Source organism: Prinia subflava, chromosome 1 (assembly GCF_021018805.1).
Source record: "Prinia subflava isolate CZ2003 ecotype Zambia chromosome 1, Cam_Psub_1.2, whole genome shotgun sequence".
Taxonomy (NCBI): domain Eukaryota; kingdom Metazoa; phylum Chordata; class Aves; order Passeriformes; family Cisticolidae; genus Prinia; species Prinia subflava.
The window spans coordinates 138,272,863-138,278,862 of record NC_086247.1 but is presented as its reverse complement, the minus strand read 5'-3'; the positions used below and the strand labels follow the sequence as shown (position 1 = coordinate 138,278,862).

The 6,000-nt window shown below is 43.7% G+C and overlaps 1 protein-coding gene across 2 annotated transcripts in view; it reads left to right on the top strand.

Moving 5' to 3' along the window:
• Positions 1-368: 368 nt before the first annotated feature.
• The window catches only part of MPP7 (MAGUK p55 scaffold protein 7), a 146,689-nt gene continuing 141,057 nt past the window's right edge, over positions 369-6,000 (top strand). Inside the window, exons 1-2 of one of the 2 annotated variants that reach the window (XM_063414352.1) lie at positions 369-438; positions 4,333-4,409. The gene's annotated coding sequence lies outside the window, so the exon portion shown is untranslated. The remainder of the gene's footprint in view (positions 439-4,332; positions 4,410-6,000) is intronic. The other variant, XM_063414362.1, reaches the window with a different exon arrangement.

Sequence of the window (6,000 nt, the reverse complement as noted above, 5' to 3'; positions counted from 1 at the left end):
CTCGCGGCCCGTACTCGGCGCGCCGTGAGGCGGCTCATCCCCGAGGGGGGTACATCCCGGAGAGGGGGGCTCATCCCGGAGCGGGGAGGTTCATCCCCAAAGTCGGGGGGCTCATCCCCAAAGTCGGGGGGTTCATCCCCAAAGTCGGGGGGTTCACGCCCGCCCGGGGCTCGCGGCCCGGCCCCTCCACACGGCGTCACGCGCCCCCCGCGGGCAGGGCCCCGCCTCCGCCGCGGGCCAATGGCGGCGCGGCCCCGCGCGGGCGCGCGGCCGTTGGGCTGCTCGGGCCCCGCCCCGGTGGGCGGCGCGCCCGGCCCGGCCCGGCCCAGCGCGGCGGCGACGCGGAGCCGAGCCGGGGCGAGCCGAGCCGCGAGCAGACGGAGCCGAGCCGCGAGCAGACGGAGCCGAGCCGCACCCGCGCGTCAGGCCCAGCCACAGGTAAGAGCCTTAGCCCCGCAAGGGTCCGCGAGCTGGCGAGGGTGGCAGCGGGAGGCTCCGAGGCGCTGCGGCGCGCCGGAGGGATTTCCCGCGGGAGGGGTCGGCGGGAGAGCGAGGGGATGCGGCAGGTGTCGGGCTGTGGCCGCTCGGTGCCGGGGACGCGGGTTCCGAGATGGGCGCCGTCCCCCGCCTGTCCCGGGAGCCCCGGGAGCCGCTGCCCTGCCCGCGGGGCTCCCTGGGGCGGGCGGCTCTGCCCGGGCAGCGCCGCGTCCCGAGCCCCCCCCGCGGGCAGCGCCGGGGCGGGCGGGGGAGCTCCCGGCGGATCTAATCACGGCGAGTGCTCCGGCTTTTAAAAGCTGCCGGGCTGCCGGGATTCGTTGCGCAGGGCTCGTTCTGACAAGGAATGGATGTGACTGAGCCATTAAGGGACAGCGGGCTGCGCAGCCGGGCTCTGGAGACCTATCAACTGCAATTTATGGGGTATCGGGAACAGGAGGCGTTTTTATGAATTGGCTGGTAATAACTTAATTCACCTGTAAGGCCAGCTGCTGTTAATGCCTACATTTAATCTGTGTGGAGCAATAAATAGCTATTAATTTGGCACGTTGCATGTAGAGAAGGTAGATGTTATTTGAGGAAGGAGCTGGGAAGAGCAGTAGGTGCCTTTGTATGCTACTTGTGTGCTTTCTCTTCTGAATGCCTAGCTTCGTTTTATTTTACCTGTGCTTATAACAGCCTGCCTTTCTTTGCTTCCAGACCTTTTTAATTAAGTTGATTTCTTAAACAACTTGCCATAGTTTTGCATTTCCTTCTCTAAATAAACTGTAGAATAACTTCAGGGGTGATAACTTTCAGTGATCATAGAATCAGCAAGGTTGGAAGAGACCTTTAAGATCAAGTCCAGCATGAACCCATGAACACAATCCCTGTAACCCTTAAGGCACTGAACCGTATCACCCAGCACCAGAATTCTTCCCTTTGACGAAGACTGAATAGTCGGGACAGTGGCGATCAACATCATTAGACCTCATGGCTATCTTTGGTAGCTAAATTCAGAATTTGTTCTTTATGGTTAAGCTTTTTGGATGAGGTCTAGAGTTCTTAGTTTAAGTTTGCTTAGACCCACAGCCCCATTTTAATGAGGCATGCTGTTTTGTAGGTGTTCATTTTAAAATGTAGTATTATCATCCATCAGGTCTCTTTTATGCAGGGATGTTATATCTTGGCCATATTTATAGAAATATCTTAGTCAATTTACTATTAGGTTATTCACTTACTAAAAGTATTCTTTGTCCTTAATTGCTGTAGATGACCAAATCTATAATCTCACTTAGAATTAACATTAGGATTTTGCTAGATGTCACTGTTTGGATTAAGATTTTTTTGCATTCAAGGTGTGTGACTGCATGTAGCTTCTAAAAGCTGTCTAAAGCAACAGTTAATTTAGGGTTTGTGATTTAATTGTGCAGAGCAAGGAAATGAGTGAATGAGAGTCTCAGTTTCAATTGTACCAGTTTATTTATCTGTATGAAAAGCAGTAAAGCAGTAACATAAATGCTGAGGAGTTGATTTAACTGATCTCAGACATCAACTAGGTTTGGACTTTATTGTGAATGTCTTTATATTTACATGTGTACACTTAAAAGGAGATGGGAAATCGCAGAGCTGCAGATTGCTGTCAGCTGGCAAGGTACACCAAGGAATTACTGCTGTATGTTTACTCTCTTCATGCTCTCTATACATCCAGTAGCACTACTTATTAGAAACAGGATACTGTGTTAGATGGACCTTGAACCTGAGTTAGTATTGTGGTTTTGTGTTTGTAATAAAATGTTTTCTGTGTAGGAGCATGTCATTAGGAAGTTAAATTTTAAATTAGGTAGGTGTCAGAGATGTAAGTTTTTAAGAGTACAGTATAAAAGTCAATACCAGGTACAGAAAAAGCAGGCTAAGGAATGTACTATTACTTTGGAATTTTATTTGCATTTTTGTTAACATCCCAACACCTGATAGGAAATGGTCACAAGTATGTTTTCTAAGTGGCAACTTCCAGTCCTTTCCTGAGTGCATTGTAGGAGCACTGTGCTTCTCAGGAAGATGATGTTAAACTCCCTGCAACTGGGATGGGAGTGCTGCAACTCCCATCTTACAATATTGCAATGTTGCCTTTCATTGAAACCCCAGCCTTAGTTCTGTTCTCTAGCGTGTGGAAGGGAGCAGAGGGGATCTATAAAAACTCGTTCAGTAGCATCTTCCCTCCAAACTGGTTCTTCTTTGTTAAGTTTTACTGTGGAACTTGCTATGATAATGAGTAAAAGCAGGAAAAAATCCAGTCCTGCTGCTAGCAAAGTGGCTGTTAGTTGCCTTCTAGAGCATGTTTTGGAAAGTTGTTGCAATGAGTTAAGCAAGTTTGACCATCTAGAACTACATGAATTATGTGTAGGAGTGATGAAAGCTTCCCACATAGTTGTGCTAATGCAGTTTAATCCCAGGCTATGGTGTGTATATTCTTCCTGACCTCATCTCCTGCTTGCTGCCGGTTTTTGTTTGTTAAAGAGAAGATGGAATATATTAAATTAGGTCCTCCTAATTTTAGTCTTAGATGTACAATAATATAGCTGAATTTATTTATACCTGCTTTCAGTGTATTCTGGATATTTCTCTCACAAGTGCTATCATATACTTATCTAATACAGTACCTTGCCCTGTATTACAGAAATAGACAGGGCGCAAACATTACTTAATACACTTCAAATAACTTTTACACTGCAGTATCCTTAAAAGCCCTTGACAGCCCAGACCACTAGCTCTGTCCCATGTCATGTTTGCCATATGCAGGTCTGAGAACGGCTCTGATGCCACATTTTTTATATTTTACTGAATCATTTTTGAACATCACCATGAAGTGTTGGGTAAATTTCTTTGACAAATGAGTTTTCAAAGACAGCAATAGATGATATAGATACATTGACATGCTCTTTATTTTAGCTGTCAGTCTTGCATTTAGGAGAAACCCATCAGAAATAAAAAATAAGGCATGTCTGAATATACACAAAACCTTGATGTTTTTGAATATCTGCTTTTGTTACGGTTAACTACCAAAGCACACAGCTTGAATTTTCCCCCTACTTTGGTAGGTTAACAGATTCCACGTGTTCTTAAGCAGTATCATTAAGCAGACTTGTCTCTGGGACTCCAGGTTTTGTCCTGAAAATGTTTTGTCAATCTATATTATGAATCAAGGCTAGAATCAATCTTATCTCACAGTTGTAAGTGCTGAAGAAAAGATGAGCTGTTTGTAGGAGTAGGCAGTGCATGATGGACATTTTCTGGATGTTGGTGTGCACAGCCAGTTATGCTCTGAAGGTTATGGCTGACTTTCAAAGCACAGTAATTAGCTATCATGAAGCAAAGAAATGAGCATCTTTGCTACATGCAAGAAGTGACAAGTACTTAAGGGCTTTTTTAATGTGGACATATACAGTGCAGTGATAGAAGGCTTATACCTAAAATTTTGTACCAGAATTTGCATATTGTTCATGTATAAAATAGGATTATACATCTGAAGTGTTTCAGATGTTTATGTGTTAGATAAAGCATACCTGTACCCGTTTTGAAATCATTATTTTGCTTAATTATAATTTTAAGACAAATTTATCTAGGACAGGTGTGGAGGCAGAATAAATACACAATTTGAAATCCTTTCTTCCCCCAGCTAAAATAAGTCTTTTGACTTCTCTTGTTTCTGTAGGGTTTCATACAGAATGAGATATTTGGAAGTTAACTACTCTAAATTTATTCTCCTAACATTTAGAATGAAAAAATGCAAGTATGTAGTATTTCCAATACTGGCTAGAATGTCATATTACTATTTGCCTTTCCCTTTTCTTTCAGATTCTGTAGACTCTCAGCTTGGCAATCTGAAAAATGCATTATCTCATGGTGCTGTTGAAGTGAAAAGAGTTATCCAGGTAGGACTCCCTTGTGATGACTCTTGCTCATTGGTTTCCAGTACTGAAATAGGCTGTTGCTTGTTTTCTACCATCCTGAGCAATAAACAGATGTGTGTAGATCAGTATTAAAGACCAAGGATAATTTCATATCATGCTTAGTGCTAATCAATAAAGTTGGGAAAGTGTTGTACCATTATGTGGTATAAGTATTGTGTGTTGTCTGTGTACTGTATTATCTTGTAAAGACAGCCTCTTTTTTGAGTCAAGAATGACTAAATTTTCTTATGTTATTTCATCATGTATGATAGGAGAAGTTTTGAAAAAATTGGAAAGTATTGCAAATGCAGCCAACAGTTAGTGGTGACTGACTTTGAAATATGTTGCATTAGAAATTGTGTAGCAAGTTTAGGCCTAGAGTAAGACTGCTTCAGAACTACTAATTGTGTCTCAGAATTTGAAAATACACACATCCATTTATAAAAAGAGCATAAAAAACCTTTATTGCTTTCATAATGTATTGTTTGGTGGATTGCATTTAGTTTAGCCAGTGAAACTGTTCTAAGAGGAACAATGTAGTTTCAGATACGAAATACAGAGCTTCTGTTTCACAGACAATATGCCATGAATGCTATCTAAAGAAACAGACTTGACATTGCTAATTATACATGAGAGTGAAGTATATTTATTTCACACATCGATGTGACTGAATCAGAAGCTTCAACTGGCATATGGAGAGGGTTTTTTTGTGGTTTTAGAAAACACAAGTTCAGCTGATAAAAAGCCTTGCTTATGGAGAGTTGGAAAACAAGAACTAAATCTGGCCTAATTCTGACTCTGAAGAAACAGCCCTGAATTTCTTCAGAGTAGTAATGAAGATTTTCAGTGGTTTAACAGATCCTGTGATTGACGTTTTCAATGAATAGCTGTTCATGAGCAGTTAATTATCTCATTGTAGTCTGTGTCATTTGGGAAGCTGTGAACACAGTTAACTTCTGTGTTAGGACTGCGTTGTAAGTGAAATGTGCATGTGGAAGGGGGAACACCAGAGCTGCATCATCTTGAAGCTAGCAAGGCTGGAGAAGTGACCAAAACCATCCTCTCATTGAGCAGCTGGCTGCTTAGTTAAGGTAAATGAATGCTGAAGCTTAATGAAGGTGTGAAATCTCTACTCTAAATCATATCGAAAAACACTTGCTCGTCCCCTAATGCTTTCCCTCCTGCCAGCCCGAGGCAGTCGGTGCTGCTCCACAGGACAAACAGCAGCCCTTTGTTAGCTGCCTTGCCTGGGGCGCACCCTGTCCTTGCACTGCTGCTCTCCTGCCATCTGGGAATCCCAAAGACCCTGAAAGGAGCCCTTGGCTGCCTAGTCTCCAAGGTTAGCCTATTCAGTGAATCTGTGTTACCTCCAGTACACATCAAGCTAACCTGTAACTTCAGTCCCAGCATTTAATTTCCTGTAGGGATGGGAACATCCAGTCTGTACAACAGAGCTTGTAGGCTTATTCAAAAATTGGTTACTACTCCAAGGATCCAAAACTGCGACTTCAATAATACCAAAATTATATGTGCTAGAAACTTCGTCTTGCTATTGAAAGGGCACTACAAGTAC